Source organism: Ovis aries, chromosome 7 (assembly GCF_016772045.2).
Source record: "Ovis aries strain OAR_USU_Benz2616 breed Rambouillet chromosome 7, ARS-UI_Ramb_v3.0, whole genome shotgun sequence".
Taxonomy (NCBI): domain Eukaryota; kingdom Metazoa; phylum Chordata; class Mammalia; order Artiodactyla; family Bovidae; genus Ovis; species Ovis aries.
This window is the reverse complement of record NC_056060.1, coordinates 53,144,059-53,166,594: the sequence shown is the minus strand read 5'-3', so window position 1 is coordinate 53,166,594 and position 22,536 is coordinate 53,144,059. Positions and strand designations below refer to the sequence as shown.

At 43.8% G+C, this 22,536-nt stretch overlaps 1 protein-coding gene across 21 annotated transcripts in view; it reads right to left on the bottom strand.

The window, feature by feature from the left end:
- The window catches only part of RAB27A (RAB27A, member RAS oncogene family), a 97,887-nt gene that overhangs the window by 59,095 nt on the left and 16,256 nt on the right, over nucleotides 1-22,536 (bottom strand). For 11 of the 21 annotated variants that reach the window (XM_060417911.1, XM_060417912.1, XM_060417909.1 and 8 more), the window contains 2 exons: nucleotides 8,222-8,297; nucleotides 5,505-5,621 (listed from right to left, as the gene is read on the bottom strand). The exons of 1 other annotated variant lie outside the window; for it this stretch is intronic. The gene's annotated coding sequence lies outside the window, so the exon portion shown is untranslated. Of the gene's footprint in view, nucleotides 1-5,504; nucleotides 5,622-6,476; nucleotides 6,571-8,221; nucleotides 8,298-10,801; nucleotides 10,910-17,365; nucleotides 17,407-22,536 lie in introns of those variants that run through there. 9 more of the 21 variants (XM_060417906.1, XM_042252439.2, XM_004010595.6 and 6 more) reach the window with 5 other exon arrangements.

Sequence of the window (22,536 nt, the reverse complement as noted above, 5' to 3'; positions counted from 1 at the left end):
CAGAGTCTTAACTACTGGGCCACCATGGAAATCCCAGGAATCTAATTTTTTTAACAGCACTTTCTAGTGGCTTTAGAGGAAAAACCTGGCTCAAGAGTCCAACGCAAAATTGCAAATGTTATAAAGCACAGGATGACAAGGGGGATGGGCTGTGACAGACACAGAGGTACTTTCCAAGAATTATACATAAACCCACTGTCCTTAAGTGAAGTAAATGAATTCGCTCAGTCGTGTCGGACTCTTTGAGACCCCATGGACTGTAGCCTACCAGGCTTCTCTGTCCATGGGATTTTCCAGGCAATAGTACTGGAGTGGATTGCCACTTCACTGAAACTAAATGCAAAATGACAGACAAATGTCAATCCAAAAGTTGTTAAGAATTTTAAATGAAATCTGACAAGTGGACTGTCCTACACCAATGATCTAAAGATACACCAGCAAAGCCTGAAGACACCGAGGAGAGAGAAGCTAGGATGAATGACAGAAATCCAGGTGGTAGCTGATGAGCACATCAGTTCAAACATCATGCACGTACCTGAGCACTGAGAACAGCCCCTGCACGTGTCACTATGCTAAGCACCTAGGACGAGGCTACAGAAAAGCAAGTCTAACAGAAGTGCTGCCCGTGAACATGAACAACGAAGGCGCAGTGGAACGAGAACTGTTACAGGAACATGCACACAGGACTGCGCAGCTGGGACACCCGGGGCAGAGGGGGCCCGGGAAGTGGGGGAGCCCACCAAGCCACCTCACAGCGGGTACCCCAGCCACGGGCTTACATCAGCACACAGAGGGATGAGGGACAAACGTGAAAGAACAAAACTACACAGTTCACAGATGATGTGGTGAAGAACTTTACCTCACAGGTCAAATTAACCTTATCCTTTAAAGATAACAGAAACCATCAACAAAAATATTATCAATGCCAATCTGAAAGGTGTTAACTGAGTTTTGATGGAACTAGGTAAGGGCTGTCTGACATGTGAAGTACAAAACACAGACAAGGCCTGGAGCCATGAGAAGGGAACAGGTAACAGACTGGGAGGGTGGGAGGCAGGGAAGAGCATCTATATTTGCAAAGGTCTATGATGCTAAAGCTGAAACTCCAGTACTTTGGCCACCTCATGCGAAGAGTTGACTCATTGGAAAAGACTCTGATGCTGGGACGGGTTGGGGGCAGGAGGAGAAGGGGATGACAGAGGATGAGATGGCTGGATGGCATCACTGACTCAATGGATGTGAGTCTGAATGAACTCCGGGAGTTGGTGATGGACAGGGAGGCCTGGCGTGCTGCGATTCATGGGGTTGCAAAGAGTCGGACACGACTGAGCGACTGAACTGAACTGAACTGAAGAGGGAAAAGGTTATGACGCATTTAGGGAACCTCAGCAGCTGCATGCCATTAGTGGACTACACCAGGATGGGAGAGGAGATGTCCAGACAGGCTGAAAAGATGGGAGAGGGTTTGGGACCTGGGCCTGAAAGGACTCTCATATGACACTAGACAGTCTGTGTGTTATCCTCTGGGCAATGGAAAGTACTGCAGGCTCTTATGAAGGAGAGGAACACGAGGTCTTTGCCTGAAAGTGATCTTTCTGGGGATGCACAGAGGACCAGGAAGCTGTGCTGAGAGATGGTGAGTGACTTGTGTTGGTGATGTGGGATGCAGAGGAAGGGATTAATTCAAGATAGATTTAGGAGGTAGAAAATCAGTATAGCTCCTTAACTGACTGGTAGAGGAGTTAAAGATAAATCAAAACTTTCAGTTTATTAACTGAATGGAAGATACTATCATTAACTAAGAGAGGAAAGGACTTCCCAGGTGACTTAGTGGTAAAGAATTTACCTGCCAATGCAGGAGATGCAGGTTCGATCCCTGGGTTGGGAAGATTCCCTGGCAGAGGAAATGGCAACCCACTCCAGTAATCTTGCCTGGAAAATCCCATGGACAGAGAAGTCTGGTGGGCTACAGTCCATGAGGTCACAGAGAGTCAGACACAATTGAGCAGCCACACACAAGCACACAAGCAAGGGAGGAAAAGCTGGTTTGAAATGATTATAACAAACACTTACTGAGTACTTTTCTAAGCCCTTTAATATATTAACTCACTAGAACCTCACAACAACCCTATGAACTCTCTAATCTACAGATAAGAAAACTGACTCACAAAGGTTAAGTAAGTTCTCCAAGGTCACACAGTCAATAAAAGGCAAAGCCAAGGTTTGAATCCATACACACTCTCAACTACTATGTAATCTTGTATGGAATATGACCAATTATATGTCCCTCATGTCACAGGGATATCCAGGGAAATGTGTTTAATTGGCATTTTGAAAATAGAATATTAGGGCTCGAAAGAAAAATAAGGGTTAACAAGATGGATTTTAGATTCATCAACAAAGTTGATTTCCTGAGGCCATGAGAGATAAGGCATTTTAGAAGGAAGAGAGCCAAAATGTAAGGCTCGGCAAGAGAGATCCAAAAATGACACTAGAAAGATTTTTCAAACAGTAGTCCATAGCCGGCATCAGTCACCACCGCAGAGTGGTATCAGCTTAAAAGCTGTCTGGACTTCCTCCTTCTTGTGAAAACAGAGAATCCACAGTGTGATACATCCAGCACTTGGAGCTAAAGAATTCCCTTTCAGGTTACATCAGGGAGAGGAAAAGCCTAATGGAAAATGAAATGGGCGAAAGCAAGAAAACAGATAGGCAAAAAAAAAAAAAAAATCGACTGCTCTCAGTTCTTGGGCAATTTGCATCTATGTTTGAGCAAAGTGGCTCCTGCCTTCAGAAAAACAGCAGCAAGGCAAGCTCTCCTCCCAAGCAGCATCTCATAACCACCTCCCTACCCTCCAACCCCCACCAAACCCGGCCTCTACTCTGCCAAGGGAGCAGGGCCCCAGCCACGCCAGCAACAACAGGAGCGCCAAAAAAAGCAGGAAGGTGCCCTCTTGCAAGGACAGCCCTAAACAAGGATGGCTTCTGCAGAAATCAGCTTTTGTTTTTAATGGCCCTGTTCCAGCAGTTATCACATGTGGTGCACCCTGGCTCAAACTATAAATCAACCAAGTGCAGAGGGAGGAAGAAGGGAAGAGTAGCAAAAGAGAAAAGAGAAACAGAGCTAAGTGTGGAGCAGGTCCTCTGTGAGCACTCAGGTTCTGAGAGACTGGACAGGGAGATGCTGAAACGGCAGCAGAGGCAGCCCTGGGCTCCCAGCCCTGCCAGACACGGGCAGGTCCTGGTTGCCATGGTGCCACTCTGCTGGCCAGCAATGTTTCATCAGCGCTCTCTTTCTGCCGCAGTTCCTGTCTTGTGGGCAGCAGCAGCAGCAGCAAGAAAGAAGAAAAAATGTTATTTGTATTCTAATGGCTGCTGGGTCACTGAACAGCGTGTCTGAAAAGAATAAAGAGAACGTGGTAAGAGACAGAGAGACTAACCAAGGTGGGAGCAATCGCCTTTGGGATGTATTAAGTACAAACTGGACATTTTGTGGATGAAATCCTCTCAGTCTTTTTTTTTTTTTTTTGGTACTTAAAATCCAAGAATCTCAACAGAGATTGTCAGCTTTTGATCAAGGCTCTTTCTCATCTGATTTCTAAAGAGACTTTGGGTTCACTCCTACATGAAAGCATGAACTTGTGACCAAGAAAACAAAATGATGGACTGGAGTAGAAGCTGCTGTGGTTCTGGCACTAATCAGCCAAATGACTTTTGCACTTTGAAGCCCCACTTTCTTCCTCTGTGAAATGAGGAGGTCAGTCCAGATGAATGTTAAGGGCCTTCTGCTCTTGCCTATCTTGAGGGCATTCAGGACCAACAGAGCCCTTCCAGGTGCCCGTGTGTCAAAACGCTGATCATGTCTTCAAGGACACCCAACTCTGAAAGTGGCCAAAACTCGATGAAAGAGATAAATGAACACACTCATGAAGCTATATCCACACATATGATTAAACCAATGTCAGTGGATAGAGATCAAGTCTTATTTATCCTCACATGCTCAACATCGAACACGGTCTAGGCACTTGGCTCAACAAATATTTACTGCATGACTTGGAGGCAATTAAATTGCAATATAATGAAATTTTTCAAATTTATCTGAGTTGAATTGTGTTCCCCTAAAATTCATATCCTGAAGTCCTAACTCATAGGACTTCAGAATTTGACCTGACTTGAAGATAGGGTCCTTAGAAAGCTTATCAAATGAAAAAGAGGTCACTAGGGTGAGCCCTAATCCAATATAACCAGTGTCCTTATGAAGATTTCTGAACACAGACACTCAGAAAGGAAAGGTGACAAGAGGAGACAGAGGGAGGAGGAGAGCAGCCTGGAACAGATCCTTCCTTTACAGCCCCAACACCTTGATTCTCAGACTTCTAGCCGCCAGGACTGAGACAAGAAATCTCTATTATTTAACCTACACAGACTGTGATACTTTGTTATGGCAACCCCAGCAAACTAATACACATGTAAAAGTGGAGAGGACTCTATGATAAAACATCCCATCATATTCATTGCCCGGATCTTTCATTCCTGCATACTATCACTGCAGCTGCTGCTGCTAAGTCGCTTCAGTCGTGTCCAACTGTGCGACCCCATAGACGGCAGCCCACCAGGCTCCCCCATCCCTGGGATTCTCCAGGCAAAAACACTGGAGTGGGCTGCCATTTCCTTCTCCAATGCATCTCTAAAACAGATGGATCTTTAAAATAATAATAATAAAATAGATGGGCCTTTCCTTACATAATTATGATACTGTTTCCAAACATCACAAAATTAATAATTAGAAGACAAATTTAAGTGATGGAAGAAACACACCTTACACTAACACACAGACTTACATATTCTCCACTAGAACTATCAGCTGGGAAGCTATCAGGGCTTCCCAGGTGGCGCTAGTGGTAAAGAACCTGCCTGCCAACTCAGGAGGTGCAGCTTCAGTCCCTGGGTCGGGAAGATCCCCTGGAGAAGGAAATAACAACCCACTCCAGTATTCTTGCCTGGAGAATCCCATGGACAGAGGAGCTGGTGGGCTATGATCCATGGGGTCACAAAGAGTCAGACACAATTGAAGTAACTTACCATACCTAGCACAGAGCTATTAACAGTATTAAAAACAAAATCCCAATTGAATTTTTATGGATAAAATGCTCAGAAGATGAGCAAGACTCTTAGAGCTATTCAATTCCGTAATCAGCTCTCTTATTCAACATATTACCTGAGAAAAAAAGCCTCTGTTACTTTGTTAAAGTACAGAAAAGAAAGGAAGAACGCAGTCAGTATTCATACCCACTCTCTGGTAACTGAAAATGCACTTTCCAAACAAAACATAAGAAATTTAGCAGACATCTTGAAGTCTTTGTTTTAAAAAAAAATTAATGTAGGCAGTGGTATTTTATGTTAAATTGCACTATTTTAAGTACCTGAAAACTGGCACCTCAGCACTCAAAGCCTCTACCTCCCCACCACCACCAAAAAGAAAAAAAAAAAAGGTATAATCATACCTTGACAAAGTATAAATCCTGGTTGATTTTCCCAAAACTTTAGAGACTGGAGTTTGCAACACTTCAACAATTAGGCAACTTGTAATCACATGTCCTCTTCTAAAAAGATACTTTGGTCTATTACAAAGAGAAAGGTTAAAATCAGAACAGTCTACTTACAAAAGTTTTTCAAAAGAGTCTTTTGAAAAGCAGTTCGCTTCATCAACTTTCAAAATCAGTCATCTCTGGAAAAACCCACAATCCAGCTAATTAGTCTCAGCTGTTTGTCATATGGCCTGCAAACCAGTCAAGTGATTTTGCCCCTTTCAAGCTTTTACTAAAACCCAATCTCCTGGTCTCTCAGACAGAAGGCAGCTGTATTAACCTCTTCCAGTGTTAGAAGACTTACACTTCAACTTTTTCTTTTCCCCTCAACCAAACAAGTAGAATATTTGTTTTCTTGATAAAACATATTTAAAACTATTGCGTTCTAAAGTCCTTAAGGGTTCTGTTAGTATTGTGTGTCAGTGTTTAGTTGCTCAGTCATGTCCAACTCTTTGAGACCCCATAGACTGTAGCCTGCCAGGCTCCTCCATCCATGAGATTGTCTAGGCAAGGATACTGGAGTGGGTATCCATTTCCTCCTCCAGAGGGAATCTTTCCAACCCAGGGACTGAACCCATGGTTCCTGCCACGTCTCCTGCACTGCAGGCAGATTTTTTTTTTTTTAACTGCTGAGCCATTGGGAAAACTCTTACATTAATATTGCTTCTTTATTTACAATCAGCAATATTTTATTAATATTGCTTTCTTGTATTTACAAGGCCTGATTCAAGCAAACACTACAGGAGATCAGTGTAAGCTGAGGAAGTGAAGGGACTTCCCACACATCTGTCTCTGGACTCCAGACCCATAAGGAAAACTCTCTTCCTGGCAGTCCACCCAGATACCTTGCTGGCATCTTAAATTCAACATGTCCGGCCCTCCACTTACCTCCTGAGCTCTTCTTTGCAGACCCTGCTTCACACCCACTTCCCCTCCTGTGTCTTGAGTAACGCAGTCCCAAAGCACAGCCAGCCAGACATCTGACGGTCTTCAATGACTCCTCCCTCCCTCCCCTCCCACTTCCACTGACCGCTGGGATCTTTCCTCCTCTAATCTTTATTCCAAGTTTTATCATTTCTCATCCGGATGGCTATAGTCAACCGCACATTCGATTTTCTGGCCCTCAACCTGGCCTCTCCACTGACTCATCCTCCACACTGCACCCAAAGTGATCTTTCCACAGCGTAAGTGGGTGTCCATCACTCTCCTCTGTAAATCCAGTCAGTGGCTCCCCACTCCATAGGCCTCTGCCTTCCCTGTCATCTACTGTTCCCAGCCTCCTGACTCCAGCCACCAGAGCTAGTTGGAATTCTCTAAAACCAGTGATTTTCAAAATGGAAAAGCAGTGTCATCAGCATCACTTTGGAAGCTGCTAGAAACGCAGGTCCATGGGCCCCACCCCAAGCCTACAGAGTCAGAAGTTCTAAGGATGAGGGCAGAGTCTATGGTTTAACAAGGCCGCCAGGTGACTTTGATACACTCACCTGAATGCAGCTGCTCTAAACCCACAGGCTCTGTTCACTAAGAGACTTAGCCCTTCAGTTCCCTCTGCCAGGAATGCTGCCTCAGATGCCCCTTCTCTGTGCTCCCTCTTTCCTAGGGCAGGTCAACCCTGTATGATAATCATCCAGTTGATTCCTTGCTGGTTGGTGAATACCTTGAAGACAGGAACTATGTCTTATTTGACTCACTCATTCCACAAGTCTCTAGTTAAACACAGGCCTGTCACTGGGATAGATGTTGGGCATAAAAACAAATGATGTATCCTTCACCTCACGGGGTAGCCACCCTCTCATTTGACCACTCCAAGTGTGACTGAAGACTCCACTGATGCAATCTATAAAACCTCTCACCAACTTGCAGAACTGTGAGCAACTGAAAAAGCCTGAACATAACCAGTCTGACACCATCTGGTAAAAGAAAACCTCTGGGCCACAGACCAATACCTCTTGTCAGATCAGCAGCAGCATTAGATTAGAAATAAAGTGCACAATAAATGTAATATGCTTGAATCATCCTGAAACCATTTCCCTCCCCTGCCCCATTCCATGGAAGAAGAGTCTTCCACCAAACCAGTACCTAATGCCAAAAAGGTTGGGGACCACTGCTCTAGAATTTGGAGAATAATTTAGTAAGGGAAAGTACCAAAATGTTTAAATCCCACATGAAAATTCATTACAGTTAGCTTATTCTAAATTACAGTAGAAGTTGAGGAAAGTTTGATATTAGCTCTTCTCAATCTTCCAATCTTTTTTGTTAAAATGCTAATTCTGATTCAACAGGCCCAGGTAGAGCCCAGGATTTCTGCATTTCTAAATAGCACCCAAGTGATACCCAGGTAACAATGATGTTCCTAATCCTAGAACTACACTAAGTAGCAAGTAAAACTTCGACAACCCCCTTTTTCATAGAACTGTATCAGTCTTCCCCTTCCGCCTTTTTATGACCCCTTTGCATTGAAAGCTTTCTCCAGGGTCTTTCAGGCATCAGGATACAGATAGCACACTAAATACATTTAGTTCTATGACCTCTCAAACTAAAGCCTTATAAAGCAACTACATTCCAATAAAAATTTTAAAAATAAATATAAGAGTTTTAAACTGTAACATTTTATATTGGCTTATAGAAGTTACCTTTGCTAACTGCACGCTTTGTGGTGTTTCTGTTTCCTGAAAGATGGATTGGTTTAAATATATATGCAGTGATGTGCTGGGAAAAAAAATAAGAAAAAAAAAAAAAGAAAGTAGATTAACAAGAGGTAATTGATTAGCAGACTCAGGAAACCAGACTCCTTATCTGCCAGTAGAGAAACAGGAGGAGCAACTCATCACAGAATCTCCAGAAAGGGCTTAGGCAGTCAGAGCCCCAATACCTCTGAGGGAGGGGAGAGCATAAACTGAGGCTAAAATAATGGAAGTCTGTTTACACCCCAAACCCCAGCATTGCCAGCCTTGTGATTCCTCCAGCTCCAGAAGAAGTCAAACGTCTATTCTCTGGAGAGAGTAAAACTCCAAGAATCAAACTCGCATGGGGTCTCTGAGTCACACCAACTTTAGTGGAGACAGGGGAGGCACTGAGAAGTCGCATAGTATTAATAAACATGAAGACACCTCCACCCTACACCTCCATGCTGGACTTCCAAAAGGCAGGCTTACTCCACAGGCACGTGGTTCGAGTCGTCTTCTCAGGAGACTACCCAACCCAGGAGGGAAGCCTAAACACAAACAGAAGCCCATGACATACTGAGCTAGCTACAACTATAATGTAACTGCTGGGAGACGGAGGAGATGGAAATCCTATGCATGTGTGGTCGGGGTGGGTGGAAAAACAAACTAAAATTTTCTTTTTCCATAGTAATGCATCAGTAGAAGATGCCTAAAACTGAAAATCAATCATACAGAAGTACAAGTATGTCATTAGAGACAGAGGACACAACAACCAGCAAGTGTCAACTCATTGCAAGAACTGAAAGCACTTGACTCTAGGGAGCAGGAAATGAGCCATGGCGGAGATTCTGATAACTTCTACTAACAGTCCTTGCAGGACTATGCCCTGATAATTTTTTTTTAATTAATTAATACAAAAAGACATGTAATGCCCAACCTTAAAGTTTTATTTTCCCCCACTTTGGATGATTCACGGAGAAGGCAGTGGCACCCCACTCCAGTACTCTTGCCTGGAAAATCCCATGGACGGAGAAGCCTGGTAGGCTGCAGTCCATGGGGTCACTAAGAGTCGGACTTGACTGAGCGACTTCACTTTCACTTTTCACTTTCATGCATTGGAGAAGGAAATGGCAACCCACTCCAGCGTTCTTGCCTGGAGAATCCCAGGGACGGGGGAGCCTGGTGGGCTGCCGTCTATGGGGACGCACAGAGTCGGACACGACTGAAGTGACTTAGCGGTAGCAGTTGGATGATTCAGGCCACCACAATAAACACCACTAATGTGCGCTACACTCTCAGGATCTAAGGCCTACATGGAAACAGGATGCTGAGGATCTGGGCCCTGGCCTCAGGCTGCCTGGACCTGAATCCCAGCTTTACTACGCATTGGTAATTCACCAAGTTACCTGACCTCTCTGTGCCTCAGTTTCCTCGTTGGTGGAACAATAGGATTATTTTGTAAAAATGAGTCATGTTATGCTATAAAGTGCTTAAGACAGTGTTCGGCACCGAGTACACGTTCCATAACAGCTGCTCTCTTTTAAGGTATGTTTGCCACTATATTAAAGCCTCCTGACACTGCATTGATTTTGTCTTTTATTAGTTTATATTTCATTTTCCCTGCCTTCACCTTCTCTGTCAGTCAGCCAGCTGTCCCTCACCACAGTAATCAGAGTGCCTTTCCAGGGTCACTCCTCCCCCCACCAATGTGCATGCCTTCTAACTGACAAGGCATCTGGAAGCCAAACTACCAAGATCAGAATTATGTATGCAATGGAGAAAAATATGTACCACGAAGTGTTCAGAAGGTCTCTTTGTGATGCGAATCAGCACACTTCCATATATGTACCATCTATCAGACAATTCAGAATCCTTTGGGCTTACTTCCTAGCCATCAATGGTAGGTCAGTGAGCTGGGTGACACTCAGGGTAACTAACTATCCTAGTTTACCCGGGCCTGCGTTTTAGCAAAGCCCTGCATACCTGGAAACCCCAGTTTCAACACTGGTCCAATTACTCAATTCTTTTGAGACTGTTTCATCAGCTGTAAAATGAAGGATAATATTTACTTTGAAAGTCTATTGAAGAGTAAATGAGAGAATGTTCATATGACTCCTGACACACAGTAAGCTTGCAATAAATGGTAGCTCTAGCTAGTGTACTCAGTTACCTGTTGGTATTTCCAACTCTGATATCAGCAGCAAAATAAATTATCCTTAGAAACTTAACCTGTACCTTGATTATTTTACCAGAAAAATAATTTACCTTATACACAGTGGATTCCAGGAAGCTGTTTGCTTTCCCAAATTTCCTTCCAACCTTTTCCTAATAATTTGTTTCAGGGACTAGGCCTTATTAAAGAAATGTAGTATTTCACCAATGCTGACTTATCCACTGGGCAAAGGCCTGAGAGGTTTCCACCAGCTCTGGATATACGCATTTTTTTCACTAAGGGGATCCTGGGGTACTTAGGTAAACTTCTGGAGGAGAAATCACCATTCCAACTCACCAAAAAAAAAAAAAAAAAAAGGACATCAGGCATCATACCTGAAATTATTTTTAAATTTGCATCTCACTTTTTCCCTTCATAATGGCACCAAGTCATTGTCTCCTGATGGACTGACAGTTCATTCACTAAATATGTCCATTCTATGCCTGAAAAATAAGGGAGCGTATCATCAAACAGATGAAATGCCATTTCTTGCCTCAAAAGCTGAAGCAATTCAGTACTCGACCGATACTCATTTCAGCCTGGAGGAAATGGCTCACTTTGGGGCAGTTCACCAACACATGGGTGAAGTTGTTACATGAAAAGTTGCACAATTTTGGGGTAGATAACTGAAAGGGTCAGAAGTTACTCAAAGCCAAAACATGGCCTGCAAACACCGAGGCAGCAGAGAGAGCAGGAACAGCTAGGCAAATAAGAACCTTCTCTGGGGGCTTCCCTGGGGGCCCAGTGAATAAGAATCCACGTGCCAATGCAGGGGACACTGGCTCGAGAAGATTCCACATGCCTCGGAGCATTAACTAACCTGGTGGGCCACAACTACTGAGCCTGTGCTCTAGAGGCCTGGAGCTGTACCACTGAGTCCAAGTGCCCACGAGCCAGCAAGTCGCCACTGCTGAGCTCGAGATCTTCAACTGCTAAAGCCTGTGCTCCTAGAGCCTGTGCTCCGCACCAAGAGAAGCCGCTACAATGAAAGCCCACGCGCTGCAACTAGACAGTGCTCCCTGCGCTCTACAACTAGAGAAAGCCCACGTGCAGCCGTGGAGACCTAGCGCAGCCAAAGGAAAGCAAATAAAGCAGCGTGTACATGTCAAAAGAAGAGATCTTTCTCTGTACGAGCTCCCAAGCTCCTTCCTCCATGCTCATATTTCTTCCCCATCCATTGCCCAAGGTCTGTGAGCACAAAACACTGACGAATCACAGAAACGCTGAGGAGCCTTGAGAGACATCTGGTCCAACTACTGAAGCAAGACTGAATGGATCCAGGAGAGAACTTTCTCCAAGTATGGTCTGATGCCCACTGGCAGCAGAATCACCTAGAGTACCTGATGAAAATCCAAAGTCCTGGGTTCCATCAGTCCCCTGGATGAAGCCCTCTGGGAAGGCAGAGAGGGAATCTGCATTAATGACAAGATTCTCCAAAGGACTCCCAACTGTGCATAAAAAGGTTGGAGAGCAGCTGCTCTAGGGAGACAACAGATAGCAAAATGCACACCCATAGCTGGGCAAATAGCTCTCGTTTAACCTCTACCAGCCTCGGATTCCAAAGCTGTAAAATAGGGATAATAATACCTACACAGCAGGATGGTTGAGAATGATGTGAGAATTACATGAGACAAGTAATAGCTTCCAACACACAGCTTCACATGCAGCAGGTGTTCAACAAGTACTAATCCACCCCACCTTGTGTAGCGGACTAATGAAAATTTATAACAAAAGTCCCTATTTTGAGCAACTGTTACCAAGGAAAGCAGATGGCTAGCTTAAGTTAAGGCCTCCATGTTAATGAGTCACCAACTAAAAGGCTGAGGCCAGCAGCTTTAACCACTGGTTGGGTTGTAAAAAGTACAAGCTTCAGTGGGCATGAGAATCTCCTGGATGGCTTGAAAACAGCCCATTGGGCCATCTCTGGAGTACAGAATCAGCAGCTCTGGGCTGAACTGAAAATCTGTATTTCTAACAAGTTCTTGGGTGGTGGTGGTGGTGGTGGTCTTGGAACCACACTTTGGTCATCTCTCTATTAAACTCAAACTGATCTGACACCTTGTAATAAAAAAAGGACAGCAACGCTAGAGGCATTTCCTGTTTGACACCAGACTGGTTAGTTACATGTCAATAAAGAAAAAAATAATAAAACCACAATTTCCGAGGCAGCCCCACCTCTGTCCCTGAGAATTTCTCACTACATTTTTGAATGGTGCAGAAAGAAGGCTGGGAGACTTGAGTGCCATCTCTCAGCCGCTCATGTGGGTACCCCTGAGTGAGACTCCTGATCTCTTTGAGCCTCAGTGTACTCACCTGGGGACAGAGGTGGGCTCAGTCACTGGTTCCCAAACCTGGTGGTGCACCATCCATCACTACAGCAGCATTTTAGATAAAACATGAATTCCCTAGCCCTAAAGCCAAGCCTAACAAATTAGAATCTCCTAAGAAGAGACTGAAAAACATGTGGTTTTGCATATGTTTTAAATAAAAGCTCCCTATGTGATTTTTGGACTTCCCTGGTAGCTCAGCTGGTGAAGAATCCACCTGCAATGCAGGAGACCCCAGTTTGATTCCTGGGTGGGAAAGATCCCCCGGAGAAGGGATAGGCTACCCTGTCCAATATTCTTGGGCTTCCCTGGTGGCTCAGATGGTAAGGAATCTGCCTGCAATGCAGGAGACCTGGGTTCAATCCATGGATTGGGAAGATCCCCTGGAGGAGGGCATAGCAACTCACTCCAGTATTCTTGCCTAGAAAATCCCCATGGATAGAGGAGCCTGGCAGGCTGCAGTCCATGGGGTCACAAAGAGTTGGACCCATCTGAGCAACTAAGCACAGCACAGCACATGTGATTTTCACAGGCAGCCAGTTCTGAGCAACTATCCCCACGGTGATCTTTCAGGCCCCTTCCAGGACTAAAGCCTGGATCTTTTGATTTCTAAGCCCCTATGCCAGAGTCTGTGCTTACCAAGTAGCTTTGTCCTATTTTATTTGTTTCCCACAGAGTTCATACTACTAGAGGATCTGAATACATTCGTCTTGAAAGAAAAGAAACTAGTCTGCTTAACACTTCCATTTTTCTCATGTATCAAACTGACATTTAGGTTTTAATTTTAAAAAATAAAGTCCAATGCTTAACAGCACAAAATAAACAACCCAATCAAAAACTCAGCAGAAGACCTGAATAGACACTCTTCCAAAGAAGACATACAAATGGCCAAGAGGCACACGTAAAGATGTTCAACATCGCTAATTATTAGAGAAATACAAATCAAAACTACAATGAGATATTACCACACACTGCTAGAATGGCTGTTATCAAAAATTCATAAGCAATAAATACTGGAGAGGGTATGGAGAGAAGGGAATCCTCCTATACTGTTGGTGGGAATGTAAACTGGTACAGCAAGTATGCAGAACAGTAGGAAGGTTCATTAAAAAAACAGAGCATCCACTCCTGAGCATATATCTGGAGAAAAACATGATTCAAAAGGTTACATGCACCCCGGTGTTCACTGCGGCACTGTTTACAACAGGCAAGACATGGAAGCAATTTAAACATCCATCGGCATTGGAATGGATAAAGATGATGTGGTATATATATATAATAGAATATTACTGGCCATTAAAAAGAATGAAATAATGCCATTTGCAGCAACATGGATAGACCTAGAGATTGTCATATTCAGTGAAGTCAGACAGAGAAGGAAAATATATGACATCCCTTATATGTGGAATCTGAAAAGAAATGATACAAACAAACTTACAAAACAGAAAGAGACTCTCAGAGAATGAACTTATGGTTGCCAGGGGAAGGATGGGGAGAAGGGTTAGATGGTGAGTTTGGGACGGACATGTACACATTGCTATATTTAAAATGGATAATCAGCAAGGACTTTCTGTATAGCACGTGGAACTCCGCTCAGTGTTAGGTGGCAGCCTGGATGGGAGGGAAGTTTGGGGGAGAATGGATACATACTCCCTTCTATGTTCACCTGAAACTATCACAACATTGTAAATCAGCTATACCCCAATACAAAATAAAGAGTTTAAAAACAATTCGGTCACAGCAGGGGAGGGAGAAGGTAGGAAGACCTGAGAAAGTAGTACTGAACCATATATATTACCATATGTAAAACAGACAGCCAGTGGGAATTTGCTGTGTGATGCAGGGAACCCAAAGCCGGTGCTCCGTGACAACCTAGAGGAGCGGGATGGGGAGGGAGGTTTAAGAGGGAGGGGACATGTGTATGCCTGTGGCTGATTCATGTTGATGTATGGCAGAAACCATCACTATACTGTAAAGTAACCATCCTCCAATTAAAAAATAAATAGTAAAAAGTGTAAAAACAACAACAAAACATAAAGTCCAATGCAGGAAAAAATAGGAATTAACCCAGGCCATGCAATCTTCTCTCACACCAACTTCCTAGTCACCTGCTCTATCATTCATTCACTATCACCTTAGCACCTCCCATGTGCCAGGCACTATTTTAGGCGACAAGTATCCAGAATTTCACGAACAAAGTCCCTGCTGTCACAGAGAGAACAATTAGCAGAAAGAGATAGATAACGTTAACACAGAGATAAAATAATTTCAAACAGTAAGAAGTCCTGCGAAGACCATGAAGTATAATAGGATAGAGGCTGACTAAAGACTACTTCCAACAGAGTGATCAGGGATTACTCTGCTGCCAAGGGACCACCCTGGTGAGAATCTAGAGAAAAGAATGGTGGGCAAGTGCAGATGCTCTGAGGAAGGCAAGAGGTTGGCGTTTTTAAGGAATAGAAAGGGAGGAGGCACAGGGATGGCTGAGGACCAGGAGGCCAACAGGGCTCAGATCATGGAGACACTTACAGATCACGGTTAGAACGTGTGGATCTTACACCAACCACAGTGGTAAGTGACTGGGGAATTTAAAACAGAAGAAGGATATGATCTGATTTACACTTTTAAAACTATCACTGGCTTTGCATGAGGAATGGGTTATGGGGAGGCAAGGGTAGCTAGAATGAGACCAGAAAAACAGCAGTCCAGGCAGGAAACAATGGTGGCCTTTAACTGGCAGCTAGTACATAGCCATAGCAGATGCTCAGATGTTTCTGGACTGCTTTAACATAGATGAAAATCATAAATATATTTGTTTCACTTCCTGTGATATTTCACAGGAGTCCAAGGGAGAGACACTGCTGGTTACAATTAAGAAACATTAGCACAGGGGCATAGAAAGAACCAGCAGACTTGTCTTCTGGAATCCTCTCTGCCATCAGTTTGTCATGTGACCGGGGGCACAGTTCTGAACCTGTCAGATGGAGGAGCGGCTGAGCTCCCTGGCTTCTAAGGTGCCTACCAGCCCTTAAGTTACATGATGCTGTAAGTGTAACAAGTGAGGTTTCCTTATCTGGGTGGCAAGAGGGGCTGCTGACTCAGAGTTGGGGTTTCTGCCATTGACTTTGAATCTCCCAGAAAGGCTCTCGATAAGCAGGAAATGGGGTTTCCATGAAGAAATTGTCCAGTCTTGCTATTTCCTTGGGAAACTCTGGGATCTGGGGCACCTCTAGTACAAAGGTATAATGATCAGCTGGGACTCTGCGGAGTAGACACTCCCGGGCACCTGAGAGCCCACTGTGTTGAGGGGCTGAGGGCCCCGTCTCTGAGGAATTCAGGGGCCAAGCCCTCAGTCACAGCCCTCCCTGAGGACTTGCTGTCAGCCTTCCACCTGCATTCAATCATACAGCACCCAGGCCCTGCCGCCTGGCTCTTGCTTCCTACTGGCAGACTGTCTCCACACTGTCCACTCCCCTCACATGGCCCACCGGGCACCTTGGCGAGGACCTCAGCCCGGGATCCCTAAGGGCAGGGCCCTCAATCCTAACTGCCCATCAGAATCCCCAGTGGAGATGTAAAGTGCATACACATGGATGTAAAATGCATACACACAGATGTATGTAAAATATACACACATAGATATAAAATACATACAATAGAGATGCCTGCACCCTACCCCATATCTGATGACTCACTCAGAAGTGAGCGTAAGGGAGAGGTTAGAAAGGCCACAGAAGAGGAGTTAGGCTTAGTTCACTTTACATGATGAAGAGAACGTGGACTTTAGGAAACTGCAGGCCAGAGCGGTTCCACAACATGTCTAACGCAGGGTTTCTCTGCCTTGACCCACTGACATGGTGGGCAGGATGACTCTTTGTATTGAGGGGCTGTCCTGTGCACTTTGGGGTGTTTAGAGGCATCCCAGGTCTCTGCCCACTAAATACCAGCAACTCCCCAGGTATGGCAACCAGCCACATCTCCAGATGTTGCTCAATGCCCCCTTGAGGAAGAAGGAGTTGAAAACAGCCTAATTAAGAACCGCTAGTGTAATACCACTTAGTTAATTATTGGCAAAGTTAGAAACTAAAAACCGATCCACTAGTTCCTGGCGGAGTTGGTTCCTCCACACTGAAGCAGGAATTCTGGCACACAGGGCTGAGTCACCCCCCAAGGAAATACCACAACCTGCTCTGCGGCCTAAGTGGAGCGGGGTGATGAAGAGCTGACCTTGCCCCTGACGAAGGAAGTCCAGCTTGGAATGGCCAGTAGCTGATCTGGCCATGTTTGGTCTCTAGCATCCGACTGGAAGGACGACACCTTATCTTTTCAAGGACTGCTAGACCTCTTTACTCATCCCTGGGGTTGCTCCCTTGCAACAATGAGATTCATTATGAAAATCAATCACACTGCAGGAAACAAAGGAAATCCTGACCGCACCCTTGGATTATATCTTAAAATTCTCAGGTATCTTAAATGGACATTTAATCAAGACCTATTTCTGTATGTCTCATTCCTTCCTGTATTCGAACTAATACAGCAAGAATAATAATAATAATAATAATAAAACCTTACCATAAGCTTCCGTCAGCTGATTGAGGCACTGTTTTTGTGTCAAGTAATACAAATACACAGGCGATAAGTAACCAGCCATATGCAGATAAGACTCAACCAGCTGTCCACGTGGTGGGATCAGAGCAAGACAGATGAGAAGCAGTTAATAAGAATGAACAGATTTTTCGGTCTCTTGGCAACCAATTTTATTATTATGCTTTGACCTGGCAGCTGGTAAGGCTTTATATGAATTAATCAACAGGCTATGAAAAAACAGGATTAGTGGCTCTGAAATATGGTATTCTCGCAGCAGTCAGAGGAAGGTGCTTTTTCCTAAGGCCACTTTCTTAAATAAGTAGAGATAACTGTAAAACAGTAAGCAAATTGTGTTTTAAAAGAACACATCTCTAAAGAGGAAGTTACATACACCTATCTATTGCATCAATCCTTAACATGTATCTTCCATATCTGTTCTACCAAATTACAAGAAGATACAGAGTGTCAAAGGACTAGGCCACTCAAAGCAGGCACCCTTCAGTGAGACAATACTTGGTGGTTGTGGAATTATTCTCAGCCAAGTCCTCCTGAATCAAAGCATCTTACAGTAAACACTCACAGGGGATGAGAATAATAACCAGACCTTAGGAGGAATAAAAATACATGGAAATATGGGATTTCTGCCATCACCACAGGCATACAACCAACGGTGGCTTTCAACGGCCCTGTGGTTCTCAGAGAGAAGTCAAGTGTGTCCTTGAGGGTGGCTTTGCCTGCCACACAGCAGATTCAAGGGCCAGAAGGGCAGCAGGACAGTGCAGCGATATGGGAGGGAGGCAACAGCAGTGACTAAAGATCAGCACGAAAACATAAGCAACTACATGTGACCTCTCAAGGGGAGATTCTGTGCAGCAGACTAACCACTGGACCCAGAGTTCCAGTTCTGGCCCTACCACTAACTGTGTGATCTTAGAAAATGACAACATCTCTGGAGAAAAATTTCCTTCACCACAAAACACTAGAGGGAAATGGAATCTTCTCCCACTGTCCTCTAATTCTAATAATCCTTGGGTTTACACGCCCTCTTCTTCCTAAAATGGACACATGTGCAATTAGCAAAATGAGCCATAGCTCAGTTATTCTGTGGACATTATCATGATCAATGCATTTCCTGCCCCAAAACATAAATTTATCAGACCAGAGTTACAACATTACCAAATATTGCATGGGACATACTTATAGTAAAATATTATTTGTTGTTCATCCAAATTATTTTTTAATCTGGCACACTACCTCTGACTCCACATTCAAAGTGTAATCTCAGCTTTCAAAAGTCTGATTTCATACAGGTGGGTGGTTCCAAGTGTGGCTGAAGCACTAAATATGAGGCCTTCTCATGGGTCACATACACAGAGGCAAAAAATAAAACAAAACAAAAGCAGGCAAGGAAGAATGACTTGCAACATTTGTTTTGAGTAGGTGAGGCATCAAATTTTATTAAGCAGTGAGTAGAATATCAATGTTCGTAGACCTCAATCATACAGGGAAAAGAATGTGGTATACTGCCTGACCAGACAGGAGGCCAAAACAAGACGGATGGAACAAGACGGATGCTCACAGCTCCACTCCTCTCACCTTCTGGACACAAAGTTAATTGCAAACCTTTTATCTCTTCCTCCAACTCAGTGCTCATGCCTGCTCCCCAGATAATCAGCTTAAGGGAAACCAGACCATAAACTGGAACTTCCTGACTATGAGGCAGAGGAATAAATATGATCAAGCAAAACCTGCATACAGCATATAAAGCGAAGGCAGTGAAAGGGGAAAATCCCTCTCTTCAGAAGGCAGTCTTGTTCTAACAATAACAAGACAATCTTGCTGCATAGAGGCTCACAATTCGTTTTTTAAATTGTGGGCCACTTTTTAAAACATATAATTTTATTTTCTTATTTATTTTTGGCTCCAAAGCACAGGCTCAATAATTATGTCACACAGGTTTAGTTGCTTGGCAGCATGTGGGATCCTCCTAGACCAGGGATCGAACCTGCATCTCCTGCATTGGCAGGCAGATTCTTTACCACTGAGCCATCAAGGAAGCCCATCAGCCAGCTTTATTGGGGTATAACTGAGATATAACATTGTAAGATATTTAAAGTGTACATCACGGTGATTTGACATATGTATACATTTTGAAAGGGATTCCCCCACCTATCAAGTTAGCTAGGGCTCGCATTATTTACATCCACACACATATACATGCCATGGGTGTAAAAAGAATCCTTTCTCATAGTTTGTAGTGAATATTAGATACGGCATATTCCAAGATAGGTTAAACAATGGAAAGCTAGTTCAATTTTTAAAATACCACAGTGATTACTATACTCTCCAGGCCAGTTAATTCAATTTTCAATGAGAAAGGTCGGCAGGAAACCTCTCTCAACTCTAGCCAATACTGCTTTATCAACAACAGCAGGATGAGGTAGACTAAAACAAGATACTTAAACATCTACAGACTGAGAAAAATTGAATATATAGACTAGAGGTTTCTAATGATGAAAGCAAATCCAAGTTTATTCATTAACTTACGGGCACATTCAGCAAGAGTTTATTGGACACTTCTTTTGTCTATGATAGCTTGCAGTACAGGGATCACATAGGAGATGAAGCCATGCTCTGCCTCCAGGATATTACAATCTCATCATGGAAATAAGGCCACATATGCATTCTCAGTTGACAGTCTGAAGTCATCATGCAATTAAAAGTCAAAATGAGTCTCATAATTGGAAATTTCAGTTAGAAGCCACAGAAAAATTAAATTCACTGCTCTACAAAATATTCATCAGGAAATGAAACTCCATTTTCTCAAATTTCCAAGGAATTTCACTCTCCCTAGATCAGCACAAGAAACCAAATCACTAGAGACAGGTGCTGAAGGCCTCCTCCCAGTCTGCCCAGGTCCTGCCCTCAGTCGGGAAGGACCCAAAGTCCTCACCTTTCTGCTTTGTTTGACCTTTCTCTTCCTTTGTTTGACCTTTGTTTGACCTTTCCCTTTCCAAGAAGAGTAAGGCCATTCTCTGCAGGGAAAAAAGTAGATAGAAAAGGAGAGAAGGAGGAGTTGGTGTAGCTATGGACACTGCGAATGGGAAGGAAGAGTGAGAAAGAAATAGCAGAGTGATCCCCATTTCTCAGCTTCTCATTCCCTTTTCATTCACTCAATGAGGTGTTTTTTTTTGTTTGTTTGTTTGGTTTTTTTTTAGGGTTTAATCTGTGCCAGAAACCATTCCAGGTGCTACCTCCACCACAGCAAACAAGACACATTCCTGACCTTCATGGAGCTTGTACTCTACCAGTGGGGCACAGATGTGTGTGTGTGCAATGACAAAGAACGCTACAGACACTCTAAAGCAAAATAAGGCAAAGAGGAAGAAAATGTTGGGGTGAGGGGTGGGGGACACTAATTTAGATGGGATGGGACAAGAAAGCATCTCTAAAGAAATGACTCGATTTGAATGAAATGAGTGAGTAAGCAGTGCAGACTTTTGAAGGAAGAACATTCCAGAAAGAGGAAACAGCAAAGGTCCTGAGGTGTGGCTGAAGGCGAGTGAGAAAAGAGGGGAGTGATGGAAGGTGAAGCCACATACCCCGTAAGGGACTGCAGGCGACAGAGGTGTCCCTCTGGTATAACAAGCCACCAGTGAGTTTTGAGCACAGGACTGAGTGACATAAATGGCTTCAGCAACTTTGTCGAGAACAGACCATAGAGCGGTGACGGTGGAAGAAGGCTGGGCCTGCGGGAGGCTTTGGAGTAACCCAGGTTGGCAAACGAAGGGAACCTGGTGGGAGCAGTGAAAGTGTTACAAAATGGTTCCTATCCTAGATGCAGTTTCAAAGCAGAACTAATGAACTCTGCTCAGAGACTAGATGTGGGGTATGAGACCAAGAAAAGAGTCAGGGGTGACCCCAGGGTGTTTAGTCTGAGCACCTGTAATAATGAAGTTGCCATTAATTGAGGAGATAGACGAGATGGAGGGAAAAGCAGGTTTGGAAGAGGAAAATGAAGAGTCTGGTTCCTAGAGACCGTTGCCCACTTCAACACCCTTGCATCTGTTGTAAAATCAGGCAACAGCAATTGAGATGCTGATCCTAAATTACATATGGAAATTCAAGGGACCCAGAATAGCCAGAATGGTCTCAGAAAAACAAAGTGGGAGGACTCACACTTCCCCATCTCAAAACTTTGCACTTACATAGTTAATAGAGGCGAGTATGACGCTAGCATAAGGATAGACATGCAGCTCAATGCAGTAGGACTGAAAGTCTAGAAATAAACCCTCACGTTTACTGTCAATTTATTCTCAACACAGGCACCAATGGTATTCAAAGGGGGAAAAAATAATCTTTTCAACAAATGGTGCTGGGAGAACCTGATGCGCACATGCAAAAAACTGTTAACACTCCTACCTCACACCATGTACAAAATTAAAGCAAGCCAAAGATGGAAATGTAAGAGCTAAAACTAACAACTCTTCGAAGAAAACATAGGCATAAATCTTCAGGACTTTGGATTGAGCAATGCTTTCTTAGATTTGACACCAAAAGCGCAGCGAGAAAAGAAAAAATTAGTTATACTGCATCAAAATTAGTAAAATCAAGGCAGGTCATGGAAATTAAGGGAGGGAGGGAGTAAGAAAGAAAGAATAAAGGAAAGAAAGTAGGAGTGAAAACTAACATAAAATACAGATCCTCAGGCAAGTTTTTTCGGCACTACATTAGCCTTTCTTTACTTGTAACCATCTGCAAAAACTCTGTCTTCCAGACTGTGTTTTTCCCCTAAAACAAGTTTCTAAGAAGGCATAAATAAATCAATAAAACAGGAACAGTGGAGCACCAACAAACTAAACCACCGATAATTATAGAAACTTTATACAGCATAAGAGGATACCTCCAACCTCTGACTGATAAGCCAATCCCAAAGTTAAGAATCCATCCAGTAGGGGAAAATAGCTGTTAGCCCACAGAAGACCTGTGAGACAGAGGATCTAACAGATGACGCTGAGGCCATGCAGGTGGCCCGCAGGAGCCAAAATGATGGGAAGGCAAAGCCATGGGTTCACAAGACTTCCTTCACTTCAGGCCTGACTTTGCTTAATCCGTGATCTATTGGGACAGAGACAAAAGCTTTGGCAAGAGTTACC